Source organism: Lates calcarifer, linkage group LG19 (assembly GCF_001640805.2).
Source record: "Lates calcarifer isolate ASB-BC8 linkage group LG19, TLL_Latcal_v3, whole genome shotgun sequence".
NCBI classification, from domain to species: Eukaryota; Metazoa; Chordata; class Actinopteri; family Centropomidae; genus Lates; species Lates calcarifer.
In genome coordinates, this window is record NC_066851.1 from 15,160,228 (window position 1) to 15,176,526 (window position 16,299).

General features: G+C 40.5%; 1 long non-coding RNA gene across 1 annotated transcript; it reads left to right on the plus strand.

Moving 5' to 3' along the window:
* Positions 1–8,399: 8,399 nt before the first annotated feature.
* LOC127143616 (uncharacterized) lies at positions 8,400–15,880 on the plus strand. Its single transcript, XR_007815182.1, has 3 exons — positions 8,400–8,685; positions 12,759–13,104; positions 15,769–15,880. It is a non-coding gene; the product is annotated as an uncharacterized LOC127143616 (long non-coding RNA).
* Positions 15,881–16,299: the final 419 nt, after the last annotated feature.

A 16,299-nucleotide genomic window follows, 5' to 3' on the forward strand; every position in this document is an offset into this window, starting at 1 on the left:
CAGCATGAGGGGGATTTTCCTTTTTCAAGATTTTGTTTCAAGCATGAGGAGAGGAGAGATGGATGTGGATAACTAGATGAGTAAAAGTGTGTCAACCTTAAAGAGCCGGTCTTGTGACCATGCACAAGGATGTCGGTTCAGAGGGAAGGTCATTATTGCTGCAGAGCCCTTGAGAGAGGCACATCTCAGGAATTGTCTAGGTTCTGTAAATGGCCAGAATGTCAACTATGCAAGCATCCAAAAACCACACCGGAGGTTGTTTTAGAAGGAAATAAGTTGTGTGCTATGCTTATGCTTAGAATTAACAGAAACCAAATCCGTAGTACTGTACTTTAAAGAAAGATTTTATGTCATACTGAACAGCTTTTAGCATTTTATATACTGTATTATATGTTTTGAAGCCAAGACAGTCTCTCTCTCCACTTTAGATTTGCTGTTAGGTTTAAAAGTGGGCTTGATTACAGTTAGCGTTCAAGATCAGCTTTACAGTAAATTTGCACCAGTCCCTGATGTCTCAGCTACAAAAATGGGAAACTAAATTGGTTTCAGTCGCAGTTAGGTTTTTCAGTTACTTCGTATTGTTTGTGTGTTGTGCGTGGGCTTGATTGAAACCTGATCTAGCTGGGGAAGCTGTGTTTAGGGTGAGGTGGACAGGCCTTTGTTGCTGCCTGAGGGGTGTTTATTTGGGCGGCTTCAGTTGGCTTCCCTGTAATCATCATCCAGCCCCACAGGATAGAAGGGATTAATGAATATGTTGGAGGGGAAGTTACAGATGACTATTTACCATTCTCATGGGGATGAGAAGGAACAGCATGAGAGATGAGGGAGAAGAAAAAGTGTGTGTGTGTGCATGTGGGTGTGTGTGCATGTATAGGCGTTTTTGTATTTACATATAGCAGACAGAAGAGGAAAGACATCTAGAGAAACAGATTCTTTATTTTGTCATAATCTCATATCTGTATTTTTATTACAATAAACTTAAAAGAATAGTTTGACATTCTGAGAAATATAGTCTAGTCCTATAATATAGGACTGCTGCCACTGCCATGACTGTATGATACACACGAATCTACCACCAGCAGCCAGTTAGCATAGCTTAGCGCAAAGACTGGAAACAGGGGGAACAGCTAGCCATGACAAAAAAATGCTCTGGCACATAACCTCCATAAATCAACACTGTGATGTTACATATTAAAGTTTTTGTTCAGATTAAGCAAAGGTGCTGGTTAGCAGATTTTGTTATGTTTGGACAGACCCAAGTTAGCCTTTAATTTCCCTCTGTTTCCAGTCTTTGTGCTAAGCTAAGCTAACAGGCTGCTTATGGAGACTTTATATTATTTATATTTACTGTACAGAAATGGGAGTTATATTAATCTTCTCATTGAACTCTCAGCAAGAAAGAAATTCAAAAATGTGTAACTATTCCTTTAAGTAGGCCTAACACACCTTAGATATTTAGTGGTCATTAAGAGGTTTTAATGTGAAATAGAAGATCAAAAGACAGCAATTCATTTTCACTGTGTTGTTTTCACTGTAATGTTCCCATTCCACATCAAATGAAATGGAATCAATAAGTGCAAAAACTCTGACTCAGACATGACTCCTCATATTACTCTTTGGGAGAGTATTCAGATATCGTCCCTGTTCCCAAAACATTCTGTCACTCAAAACGACCTAAACACAAACACGCACACATTTTGCAATAAAATCAAGTAACAATAAGCACCCCTCCCCACCCCACCCCTTCCCTGCTCAGCTGTGTAGACCCCATCCCCATCCCTCTCTTTCTCTCCCCTATGGCCTCCTCTACTTAATCCTCCCGCTCATCTGGGAACCACCAGCACCCCTCCATGAAGAGACGCATTGTGCCCAGATTATTTGATTGTTTTCAGATGTTGAAGCTTTACTACACAAAAGGGGAAGAACAGGGTTTGTCCAAAAGCCCTAGGCTACTTGGCCAATGGATGGACACACAGGGAGGAGGAGAGGGGTGGGGATGGGGGTGGATGGAGGGAAGAAGGGATCGGCGCAGGGCTCAGGGAATGGACACACGAGTCAGGAAGTGACCCCTGCAATGCCCGATTACAAACAATGTGCTCTCTCAACTTCTGCAGTCCTCGCTGTGGAACATACCACTTCTGCAGCTGCCAAAGGGGTGGCGCTTGTAGGAGGAAGGAAGGATGGTTTCAGCTCTCTCTCCCTCTCTCTCTGTCTCTCTCTCTCCCTCTCCCCTTAATGCTGCATCCATTCAGTGAGCAGTGGAGGGAGTAGGTGGGGTGGGGGTAGTCGGGCCAGGAAGGCACTTCACTGATGAAAAGTCGCCACATGGAAATGGATGAGAAGTGGGCTGAGGGGGTGGTGGTGGTGGTGGGGTGAGTGGGGAGAAGGGCGGGAATTGGCTTGTGCTACCAGCAGACATGAACGGGGGGATGTAAAGGGGAAGAAAAGGAGGGAGGTGAAGGATGGGAGATGGGGAAAGGAGAGAAAACGGATAAGGATGGTGATGGGGAATGCAAGAATAGGGGAAGTGAGCATAACGGTGAGGGAGGAATACCAAGGAGCAATGGTCTGATTCAGGGCTTGTCAAGCATGGAGTCCTTTGCCTGTCAAATAGCATGTAACCAACAACCTTTTTCTCTGTCTGATGGTGGAACAGTGTGGAAGGGAAGCAGTGCGTTAACACTGAATGGGGCTTTTGTTCTGGGGTTGTTGTGGCTTTTACATTTGATCAAGCCTGCAGATGAAACTGACTTTGCATAAGGCGAACATCAACATGAGGTCCCTCTCTCTCTCTCTCTTTCTCTCTCTCTCATCAATCTGTCCACCTATCCATCCCATTTTCCCGCATTTGTCTCCCAGCAACCCCTTTTATCCCCTTAACTTGCCCATATCACCCTTGAGAAGAGGTGGCTTTTGTCACGTTCTTCCTATCTGTGCTGTGTTTGTTCACATAAAAAAAAAAACTACCTGCCATTTTCTGTTTTACTCTTGTCAAGTCTAGAGAGAAAAGATCCTAAGCAAATCTCTTGATAAATGAAAAGAAAGACCCGGATGGGGACGCACACACACACCACACACACACACGCACACAGACACAGATACACACACACACACACACACATACTCCACCCCCGTCTGCACTGTCATGTGTGACTCACAGTGCATCGCAGCACCGTATGAACTTCAAAAAGAGGCTGGCTGTACATTCACAGTGTATTCAACCCCTGCTCTTTAAATAGCTCAGCCTCCTCCAAACAGAAAAATCCATGCATTAAAAATGACTGAATCATACGAGAATTAAAGAGGCAGAGAACATCTTTTCATGTAATTCAGCGCACAGCAGCACTGTGTAGACAATGCTGGTTTGTCTTGATTTAAGCCTCCGTGTATTCATGTGAGCAAGGCAACACATGTATGTATGTGCGGAGAACATACGGTAGTACAGTATGTACTATATGTGCATTGTACACAGTTTTATGTGGGTGGGTGGGTGTGTTTAGCAGAATGTTAATGAGGTACTATGTTTGTTCACCTTTGGTTGTCATGCTGCTTTTTTTTTTTGAATGTACACATAGCTATACTGTAGGATCACCTGTAAGTTGCTCAAAAACACACATGTACATGCCTACACATGCTGTATTTGTGATTGAGAGTAATGTGTTACTGAACTGTGTGATGTTTGTCTAAATGTGTCCATGTGTGTCTGTGAGTGTGTGTGTGTTCTGGAATGCACCTGGCCTGATAGGCAGGCAGAGGAATGCTGAATACTGTCTCTCGCCCAGGGAGGCAGGGCTGGAATGTGGCCCAGGCCCTATTCTTCTCTCCACTGCACAGCACAGGAGAACTACAGGTTCACACACAAAACACACACACACACACACACACACACACACACACACACACACACACACACACACACACAAACTCACATGGTTGCACATCAACTGAGTCCAAAGGCCTGGTTCTGCTCGCAGCCAAGGTTCCACGTGCATCGGTGTGTCTGTATTAGTAGAGGGTGTAAAAGTGCTCTCCTGCCTGCCCATGAGTGTGTGTGTGTGTGTGTGTACACGCATGTGCTTGAATGAACAAACCTCTCTAGAGTGCAACCTGAGAGCAATTAATTTTTCCTTTCGAGCAGGAGCTGTGTAATTTTCATTGCTTCACGCATTGTTATTAAGTCGTTCCATGGTGCTGCAAATTCCAACCAACAAAGCGAGCTTACTGCTCCTTTTAAAACTTGCCAGATCGGCTGCCCCTTCACTTCAACCCCCTCAAATCCCAATACACACCACTGAAGGTTCGAGTCCTTAACACACAGCATTGGAGTAAACCCGTCAGTGTCATGTAATTTTATTACATGGCACACAAACCTAGACTTAAGATGCAACCACAAGACAGACTTAGCTATAGATACAAAGAGTTGCATTTTATATTATATCCACATCACAGAGTTGACCTTAAAAGTTGTATACAGCAAACTATGTATAAAAGGGATTTACCAAAGTAGTATCAAAAGTAAACAAGGATATGAACTTTCATTTTGGTCCAAACAGGAGTATGTCAGCATTTTCCTCTCCTCCTGCTGTGGTGTGCTGTATATGAAATGCTATCCATTCTCTCCCTGGCCCTCTGAGCTGCCTCTGGCCTGAGCTCACTACGTAGCACTCAGATCAAAGAGTTAATTAAAGAGCCTAGGAAGTATGGGGGAAGTTGGCCTCTATGGTTTATATGTCTGTCACCCGCCAGCACACATCCAGACTGGAAAACTAGGTCCTTTAATTGATCAGGAATAATTAGTCTGTTTCCTGCAGCGGGTATGGCTTTTAAGAGCCCTGACACATTTGACTATCATGATGAAGTTCAGCTCTCCGAGGAGCTAAATGTACTGAATAAAAATATGTTTGGATGGATTTGTCCAGAAAATGGAGTCAATTTAACTCAACTATTACTCATTCCCGTAAGCATTATCAAAAACCACAGACGCTTGGTTTCTGTAAGTTTGGCCACTTGGTAATGACAATACCACAAAACCAATCACATGCTTTCAGCCGAAAGTCCCTGGACATGATTTTAGAGAAAGGAAGACAGCAGTTGTGCACTCCAAATTCACCAAAGTTTGTTTTTGTTTTTTCAAAAGAGGAACTATTTTAAAAAAAGACAGTCCACATAGTGCCGTCATTCAGAGTCAATTTACTGCATGGCAGTCTTGAGACTCGCAGAGCCAATTGATTTTTGCATTGCTTTTTTGATCTCTTACACAGCGCCAGGATCTCTGGACTGTTTTCTCAAATGGGACAAATAAACAGGGTCTGTGTGTTTATTTGGAATGGGCAGAGGGCAGGAGAATTGGAGAATACAGGAGGGAGGAGAGGAGGGGGGAGGGATGTGGGCGAGGGTGAATGGACGCAAGTGGGAAGCTGAGGGGTAAAAGTGGTGGGAGTAATTCTACTATTAGAGCCTGTTGCATTGACTCTGACCGTGGCCTGAAAGCCAAGTCAAAGCATTTCCATTCACACTGAAAGTGGCTTTATGTGGGCTGACAGTAGCATTGGGCAGTATGACAGAGTGCTGGTGTCACATGGACACAATTTCTTCCTAACACTGCTGTCTGCTCTGTTTGCCTCTAATGATTTTCACTTGTTTAAATTCTATCGTTTATTGTTTATCTATTCAAAGTTAGTGTGTGTGTGTGGATGAATATGGTTTTATGCAGTAACCATCGTCCTATATATATATGTATGTAATTGTGCCTGAGCTAGTGTGCCTGTATGCACTTGTGATGGATTGTTTGCACATGTGAAAGTGGAAGGGCATCACGTGTAACCATGTAGGTGTGTGAATGAACAAGCAGCAGCCCTGTTGCTAGGTGAAATTTGAACTGTCTCATTGTCATTGTTTTCCTTTGGTCTATGCTGCCACCAAGTGGGTGACAATGGTATTGCAAATAGATGGTGTCCCTTGTGCAACAAAATGCAGAGCAGAAGCCAAGTTTGTGTTCCAGACTGTTTTAGTCAGGCTCTTTTCTAAACGGAAGCCAAGAAGACACTGAGTCATACCCAAGAACAAAGAGAGGTTAAGTCAAGACTCAGGTTTTGCAATACCCTAAGAAAGTAATTCAACAACAATTTCTGCTCAGTAGCAGCAAGCCCTGTTTCAACAAAAGGTTCTTATCAGCAGTACACAGCAAAACTGAGTACATACTTGTGCAATCACAAAAATGTCAAATGACTCAAAATAGTGTGTGTCATCTTACAACAATTGTAGTATCTTTAAGTTGAAGTGTAGAGTATTTGATCTGGAAACAAACTGGTTAGAAAGACCACATTGAAAAAGTCAGTACCCGGGATCACCAATTAAGGTTAATTGCATGAACAAGGTTAAAAAAGGACCTGAGCTTTCTTAAACATATTCGCACTAGTGGTTGGGAAGAATTGGAAGACTACCAATAACAGAAGGTTCAGTGGCTGTCCTCAAAAAATGACACCAAGCACTATTTGCTATTTACAGAAAATTGCATTGAAAAGCAGATGGGTAAGTGCCTCTGACTTGACACAAGGATTATCTGGGGAAATTGGTGTTTCTGTGACTGATCAGACAGTGTGAAAGACATTGCATGAAGTCAGCCTCTACAGACAGCGTCCAAGTAGAAAACCATTGCTCACAAAACGGCACAAAAACTGCAAGATTAAACTTTGCCAAAGAACATGAAAGGAAGCCTGATGGAGGTTGGCAGCACATTCTTTGGTCAGATGAAACCAAAATAAATTTGCTTGGATCAGATGGGATCCAGCATGTTGGGTGTGGACCTGGCCAGGACTTTCACAGGGATTGCGTTATGCCAACTGTAAAACATGGAGATGGGGGGGTGCTGATATGGGGCTACAAAAGGTGTAGGGGAGAGGACATTTATAGATGGCACAATGAATATAAATTTGTGTACCCAGATAGTGAATAAGAAAAGAGAAGATTACTCACAGTCTCAGGAAGCTTGGCAGAAGAGGGACTTCCCAGCACGACAATGATCCCAAACACACTGCAAAGAAGTTTTTAAAGAAAAAAGTGAAGCCTATGACCTGTCTGAGTATGTCCCTTGACTTGAATCTAATGGATAATAAGTGTAGTTAGCACCCCCTTGTGGATAATGAAATAATGTTCAAGAAACTGATCTCCAGCCAAGGTAGGACTGATGTCCTCTTCTTTATCAGTCTGCAAGATTGTTGATAATATTGTTAGTTTGCCAGATTGTTAATCTTAAAAGATAAAGCTGGTATAAGTCTATACTTCTGTTGCTGTCAACAAATCCAGTGAAAAGACGAAATGATTTTCAAGGGCAGAGGCAGTTCAATATTACTGTTGTTGAGGAGTTTTTTCAATCAACAAATCAGGAACCACAAAAACAAAAACTTACTTTGATATATTTTTATAGTTGCCCAGTTGTTTAATCTCACATACATGGTTTTTCCATATTTATCAATATAATAGTTACAAATATACATTAATTAAATTTATATTGTTGTAGCAGACTTGCATCTACAGAATAGACACAAAACAGTAGTGAAAAGTGTTGGTATTAGTTCCTATGCAGTTCCTATGTTGCAGTAATGAAGTTGCTATGTGTCCCATATGAAACAGTACTGAAAGACTTAATTTATAAGGTACGTTTCATGGTGCATTCATGAGTGTTTGGAACTGTGTATTGTTTATACGCTTTATTGCTCCATTGACTTTTCACCATGGATGTATTTCTCGTCATCCAATGGACTATAACAGGAACAAACACATCTTAAAGTCATTTCAAAATGTTTTGCACCAATGATACAAAACATTAGAACAAAGCATACAGCAATTCAGAAACTGTTGAAAACCTGAATTGAGTATATATGGTTCCTGGACTCATACCTTTATACCCCCCAGCCTGGGCTTGTCAATGTGGCATCCACATCATTCTCATCTCCCTCTCCCATCTCCCTTCTTTTTCAAGTGTCATTTCAAATTGAATATTTTAGGGTTTTGAATTTATGGTTGAACAGAGCTAGAACAACCGGCAAATTAATTGATACTGAAAACAACTGTTGGTTGCTGCCTCAGATTGCAGCTAGTATTGTTATTAGCGACACCTGTGTTACTTAAGAAAAAAAGGTTAAAGGTTAACGAGCATGTCCCAGACTGCCCACCAGTGGGCAGTGTTCACTCCCTTGTGCCTAACTTGCTTAGATATAGGCTAACTCATTTCTTCATCTTCTCACTGGGATATGTTTAATTTCTTCTCTACAGTATAGGTAAAGATGTACACATTGTTGACAATTACTACGATTGGATTTACAGATATTGTGCGTCGGCACAGGTTTTAAAGACTATAAAGAATATACCGTAACTTTATCAACGAGTGACACCGCCCGCTTAGGACGCGGAAGCGACTCAAATCGAACACACCCACAGGGAAAACGCGCGTGATACAAGTACATGGAGTGAACCTGTCTACTCGACGATACATTCGTCAAAGTACCGAAACTTTTATTGCATATATATGTCGTTTAAAACAGGGAAATAACATTTAGAAGAAAGACTTTTTTAAATATGAAACGTTTTTCTTTTATTTATTTATTTCTTTTTACCTGCGTCGTCGTCGTCGTCAATGGAGAAGGACGATGCTAGCTAGACCGAGGATTTGCAAGCTAGCTAGAGGTAAGCTTTAACTGGCTTCACCTGTTGTTGAGTTAAATCTGTTTATATGTTGTTTGCCTCGGTGATACTCTGCTGTTGAGTACAGCAGTTAGAAATTAGACTTCCTATCATTAGCCCTGTTTTTCAGAGTATCCTTGTCTTGGGTTTCTTATCGGCGCGACATTGTTACTGGTAAAGAGGTGAGCTAAAAAAAAAAAAAGCTGTGTCAACCGCACAGTGTTGTTGTACCTTTGATCTTTCAGTGTGCTCGAAAATGTTTACTCGGAATTTCTCGCAGGCATCACGACAATTGTGGGTGGCACGGTTGGCACATATTCGGTTATGGGATCATGAAGCTAGCTAGCCAGCTTCTCGTGAGGATTTGTAGCTTCTCTGATGTGATGTACCGTAAACCGGATGTTTTGATTAACGAATGTTTAAGACTCTGAAGCTGTGAAACTAGTTTTCTCTATTGACCTATTAGACGACAAAATTATCAGTTAAGTAACTTATACTGTGTATTATATATAATAGTCAATCAGCAAACAGAGAACAACAAAAATCAGCAACTGTCTTCCAGCCATTTAAAGCCAAGGTGAAGTTGAGAAATAATGCATCTCATTAATGTATTCTCAAATTTTTAATAGATTAAACATCCTCATAATCTTTTGAGGGTGAGATTTTGTTTGAATTTTTGCATTGGCCTGTGAGGTGAATTTTTGTAGCAAATGTGATTAATTTGATTTTCAGTTACAAATAGGCCCAGGCTGTTGTTACATGTGTATCTTCCAGCTTCTATTTATGTACCTGATTTATTGTGTGCATTAAAGTGCATGTGTCTCATGTTTCACAAACCACATGTTAAATGCTGAAGCAAGCTAATGATTTGACACTTTTTCCATCTTTGGTTTGGTTAAACCTTCCTTTTGTTAACATCAGTTGGGATGAACCATATAACATTTTTTATAACATAATTTAGTGGTCATTGGAAAATGCTGGGAAAACTTGTTTTTTCTGTTTTATTGTACTTTTCCTAGACTGCTTTGTGGTACATTGCTTCATATTTTCAACATGGACGGATAAGAGTTGAGATTTCTTTTTATATTTTGATACAGATTAATCAGTACAGCTTAGCTCTCAACATACAGTTGCTGTACAGATATACACAAGAAAGGAGAGAGATGACTTTATCAGGGACAAGCACATGTTTACAGATGGTGAGAAAAACTTTGTTTGAATTGTTATATTGATACCAAACCCCCACCCTAACACGTTAAGTACACGTCTGTCTCCTCAAGGCGTGTCACCACTGCTTTGATCACTCTGATGCGTTCATCCTGTTGCCATGAAGGGATGAGTGTCATTGTCATTTAACACACCCCTTCGGAAAGAAAAACGGCAGCGAATCCCGGATATTTATATGTGCAAAGACACATACACATGCACATACAGGAACTATAATTCCACTGTCAACACTGTCAATTTGTGGCATCTTGGCAAAGCATTTGTCCATCGCATCAACATCTGGCATCAAAATTATGCCAAACAACTACTTTGTAAGAACATCCTCACTTCCCCTGCAGTGTCAAGCATGTTTTTACCAAGTGTACTTTCTTAGCTTGATGACTGAGTCTTGTTGGATTTCTTTAGAACTTGATAACCTTGGTTTTAAGGAGGGCGAGGAGCAACATGCCAGATGCAGAGAAACCAATCAGTGGCTTTCAGTAAAGATGCAGAGGGAAATGTAACCAGGTGAACTATTTATAGAGGAGGTGCAGACAGGACTGTTAAATGCTGCCTGTTATCTGTGAGTCCTCTTTGATGTTTGAGTCATCCCACATCAACAACATTCTGCTTTTATTCTCAGGTTTCTTTTTGGTTTTTGCCTGAGCTAGAGGTTACAGAGGTTATTACTCTGCAGAATGCTGCTTCTGAGGGTTTTAGTAATGTAATGGTTGCACCCTTGTTGACCGTAGATGCCACAAATAGAAATATTGTTTTTAGCTGTGAGAGCTGTAAAGAAAAGAGGACTGTTTCCTTTCTAGCATTTTGTTTGCTAATAATTAATTATTATTTTTTCTTATCTGTTCTCTTTAGCTTCATTTCCTGTCTCTTACTTTTTTTTTCCTATTGTTCAAAGAAGATATGCATTGCACCATTAGCAAAGGCTGATTGTTTGCATTAAGATGGCCTATAGGACACTTAATTAGGGATGTCATGATCAAGTATTTGTTTCCCTGATCGCAGTCTGAGTCCTTTAACATTAGGTATTTGCAGGTTCCAATTCTGATTTGATATGTAATCACCATTTAGGTAAATATGCATTTGACACATTGAAACAACAATTGTAGACCACTGAATCCGGCGCAGCTCATTTCTTCTGAGCTTCTAGATCCAAATAAGGTCCTGGTTCAAAATTGTTATGTTGATGTGCTTAAATTATTGATATGATATGAATTAAAGTTTAACTGGGAGAATGTGACTCTGAAACTGATGTTATGCCATCCACTACAGAGAAGACGTATCAGTGTTTTTGAAGTTGCAACAACTCCAACAGACTAAGTTGGACTGTCATCAAGTTTCACAGATATAATGTTAATCATCAACTGAAACTGTGTATTTTGTCAGCCTGGGTGTCGGAGCTCAAGACTGGTTCTCTCAATATTTTTTTATACCATTTATAAAATCTAAATTTCACTTGCATATGCAGCAAAAAGCTCACACTGTAGTGCCTTGCTGTTGTAAAGGAGAACAGCTTTGCAACAGTAGGCTGAGGTGGACAAAACACAGCATAGTAAAAAAAAAGGATGGGATTCAGATCAGCTGTTTTACTTGCCACTGATCCATTACAGTCTGCCTGAATTGGCCAAGATACCAATCCTTAGCACTGGCTCAGGACATCTCTGAAATTAACACATTGTGAGAAGTTAAATGTTCTAATTTTGATTCTGAAAATACAGTAGTTCCCGTGGCTTTAACTATCAAGGTGTAGTTTGCAGTACTTCACATCACTAATTGGTTAAATGCTAGCTTTGCAAGATAGTTACTTAGACAATCACACTTTTAAACTGACCGAGCAGCAGCTTGCAGAAGAGGCAAGTAAAGCTCAAGTTCACCTGTAGTTCACTTACACAGGTGTTTTCACTTATTTTGCCTAGTTAAAATTCTGCTCAGAACTGTGTGGGTGTGCACAGACTGTATTTGACTGACATATGTCTCACTTTCCCTGTTAGTTTTATTGAACTTGTCATGGTGGGGAAATTTATGCTTCTTCTCATTCTTATTACCCTGTAAAGATTGGTTACATCATGAAATCCCAGCACAGTTTTGGCCAACTTCAATCAGAGGGGAGGTTTTAATCAGCCACATTCACTGAAATCAGCTGTGTGCGTTTGCAGGGCCCTTTAAAATAAAAGAAAAATGTCTAACTTGTGGTATGACCTGTATCTTAGACAGACAACTGTGGAACTTATTCTGAAAAAGCAGCTGTATTCAACAATCCTCACAGACCATGCAGCACCATTTATGATTGACACAAATGGAATAAATACACATCAATGAATGTAACCCCAAGTAGGAAGGATTAAATTTACCATCCTCCAACTTCTGTAGTAGGAGTTGTTTTGATTTAAGTTAAACTATGGTGGAGAATTTGGTTGCCAAAAAAATATGCAAATATGCAATGCAAGGGTGGCAGGAGTTTGGCTTCATTGTTAAGACAGCCTCTCAGAATGAAAAAGTATTTGTTTACTAAAAGATTTGAATTCTTCTAAGTCCTACATTTTATTCTGTTTACCCACAGGGCATCAAAACTCAAAAGCTGACATACGTCAATTGATCTGTGATTTAGTTAAGCAATTATTTTTGTTTAATTTTTAAAATGAGGCTGGCAATGTTTTGTGATGTTTGTCCGCTTTGTTTAAAACTTCAATGTGTGCATAAAATTTTCTGCATACAATATTATTTGAGTGTTTGTATATGCAAACCGCTCTGTCTCTCTTCAGAGGGATTCAGAAGAGTTTGACATCCTGATACTTTACCAAGTTGATGCCAAAGTTCTGAAAACATGACGGTATTTGTTTTCCTTATTGTAGGTACTGGAGATTTGCTTCTTCTGGGACTGACAAGGGCAGCATAATAACCCTGCAAGTGTTCTAGTCTAATGTCAAACACAAAAGGAAGAAAAAGAAGGAAGGCAGACATGGTAACAATAACAACACAGTGGAATGGTGACGGCAAGTGCGGCTGCAGCAACAGGTCCACTGTGATTTGTGGAAAAATACATGCCAAGTGTCAGATCATCAGGGACAAGCTATCGACAACCAAAGCCAGAATGCAAATGGTGTCTGGGAACATTTCGAACGAAAGGAGGAAACACCTCTGACTTATCTAAGCACCTAAGAGACAGGAATCCGGATCTGCGCACAGACTTCAGGATGGGTGAGTGACTCTTAATGTGAGCTTGGGTGCTCATAATGTTAGTTGGCTGTAGTCATTATCTTTCTCTGTCAAAGTAAAATGTTGACTTTTGAATGAATATTTTCACACTATTGCTGGTCTGTTATCATGTTAGTCAATTTAAACTACTACATGTGCATTGACTATATTGAGGTGTGTGTGTGTGCTCGTGCACTGTGGTATCAAATTGTGGAATTTCAATGATAGTGGTACTGACTACCAAATTTCTAGGATCATGACATTCTTACTCTGATTTGTGTGTTTCTCTGAAGTATTTCTGGCACCTTTGACCCAGCAGCTGCTGTAACTCTGCTGTAATTCCATACCTGCTCACTTTTGTAGTAATTTTTTTGTAACAAGCTTGAGGACTGGAAAATTTATGACAGCTGATCTGTACAGTACAGATACAGTATTTCATGGGGTAGTCCAGGCAGTGTGCGATCAAATGGATAGGCACCCTTGTATGGTTGAGAGGCAGAGGCTTTCACGCTGCTCTCTTAGCACTTTGCATTTTTAGCATGAACTTCCTGGCCAACAAAATAGACAAACAGGTCAAGCTGCTTTGGATTCATGGAGACTACTCTCAGTGCAGTGGTTGTTGTTTTCTGTTTTCCAGCTATTTAGAATGATTGAGAGTTGTTTCTTTTCTTATTTCCTTCATGTTAGTCCTGCCCTTTGTCTGCAAGTCACTGCTTTATGTGTGCAGTGATTAGAGAAACCAAAGAAACAGGAACACAGGATCATCAAAAAATATTATAAACCACAATTTCCTGTCTTAATTCTTTCTTAATTAATAACTCAAAAGAATCTGGTCATGCTGTTTTGTCTTAAGGGCATTTTGCTACTCATCAGGCTTCAAAACCACAGTAACCACAACTGGGTTTGAAATGCTGTTTGCAGAAAAGCTAACATGCTCAAGGAACTTCTGTAATCTCTGAACCTTGTAATACCAGAGCCTATTGGTTCCTCTAACCTCGTTCTGTGGCCATTATCACTTGTGGCAGTGACACAAGATGTCCACTAGAGTGCACCATTGAAACTGGATTGAATAGCACTCTATCTAAGTTGCATATTCTCAAACTGACATTAGTAGTAATGCAGCATTGTTATTATACTGTATCTACAGATCTTATATTATTCAGTGATTAAAACATTTTGTTTGTTGATATAGAGCTGATATTTTTTATTCCTTGGATGATCAAATAAGAGGCAGAATAGCAATGACTTATATTGCATGAAATGATAACTGTTAATGAACTATGCAGTTATTTTATGCAGTTTTATTACTTACAGCAACTTCCATTATGTGGGAGGATATACTGATCAAAGTGGTTATAACTTCTTCAACCATGCTGATTAAGATGTTGTTTAAGAAAATATTACAGATATGTAACATTACCATGTAGAGGGGGAGGAGGAGAATCAGTCTTAAGCCTTAAACCTTGCAGTCTAAACATGTATTTTCATTAAGGTGGTACAACACAATATAATTTGTTTTTTTTACTGTGTGTAAGATTAAGCTTATTAGACCATATCAAGAGAGTGATGCGATAAAGAGATCTTCATGATCATGTTAGTGGTTAATCATTTTATTTTTCTGGTGAAATGAATCAAGGTGCTCTCTAATAATACAGGCTAGCAATAAATCCTTTCTTCATGACGGTTTATAATGTTCAGTTTTTGGTGAAATTGTTAAAAAGTGTTCAACGAAAACTTCACATTATAGCCCCCATAAAGGTAGGATTTATTGCAGGACTGTTGTATTAGACAGGATTAGCTTTAGCTGGGTGTACCTAATAAAATGGCAACTGAATGTATGTAGGCCACAATCTTATAAACCCTATATTCAGGCATCCCATATTCACGCTACTCTAAGTGTGCCACAGCGTCTACACTGGGACAAAAACCCTGAGCTCCCAAAGAGCAGAGCTGTGTGACTCAGGCGATGGCTGCTCCTCTTGCTCTCTGAACTCTGGTGCTTCACCTTCAACTACAGTCTAAGAGGAGAGGGAGGGAGAGGAAGGAAAGAGGAAAGGAGGGAGGAGAGAACGGGGGGAAAATGTGCCACATTAAACGAGGAAGTTGATCCTCTGATAAACACATAGCTACACATCCCACTGGACCCACTGTCTGAGATGGCAGCCGGTGCTAAATGTGAGCTTGTCTGAGCTGCACCACTACAAGGGGAGAAACCGCATGGAATTCATGTTTTGTCCCTAGGTTGTTCGTTTGAGAGCGTTAGAGGATTTTAATGTGCCTCTCTGTACCTCACAGTTTCCATTCAAGGGGCTCTCCAGACGCAGTGCAGCTCTTCACAGAAGACATGCATAATCATGGTAGAGGGGAGGGGATGAAACAAAGACGAGATGTGTAAAGCATCATATACATATGGCACTTTATATTGTATCCCTTTCAGGTATTCTTATGGGTGTTTTGGTTTTAGGTTTGATTTTTAACGTTGTTACACACAAAGGAAACAGCCGCAACTCCAGCACTTCAAAGGGGCCCCGGCAATCCCACATAGACAGACCACATTTCAGTGGAGCATGCTGTGCTGCGCTGCACTGTGCTACAGACAGACAAGAGCTTTTACGGAGAAGAGGAGACCATGACTTCTCATTAAAAACACTACTGTTTCCTCCACAGATTACACTGCTGGGGGAAAACTACACAGGGAAGACACCCTTGCCACATCTGCAGCTGAAAGATGCAGTGTTACATGATTGGAACTGTCAAATAAAGCATACAGTCTCAAAACAAGTGTTCACAAAAAATGACAAAACATTTTTAATGGAAATGATTGACAGGTTGTTTACAGAGAAGTCTCAGTTTTCTTGATGTTTAGAAATGTCTAGCCTTTTTGTGAGGGCTGCTTACTTTCAGCATGTTCTTGCGGCGTACACCTGGTCAAGGCCTTTGAACAGATCATAATGGTTAGAAGGCCAGAAATGTCCACAGTCTTGTATAGTCACGTATACACCTGGCACCCCAAAGCTGCAAGATCAAAAATGTGTTGTGAGGGAGTTGTGTTTGGGAATATGAACCTTTGACTTCAAAATCAGCAGGGTCTGTGCTCCTTTTGGTGCACCTTATTCCTTTTTAAAGCCCATACCTCTTTATTACTTCAGACCAATTCGCAATTCATATAGAATGTCTTGAAGCTGCAGTTTCATCCTT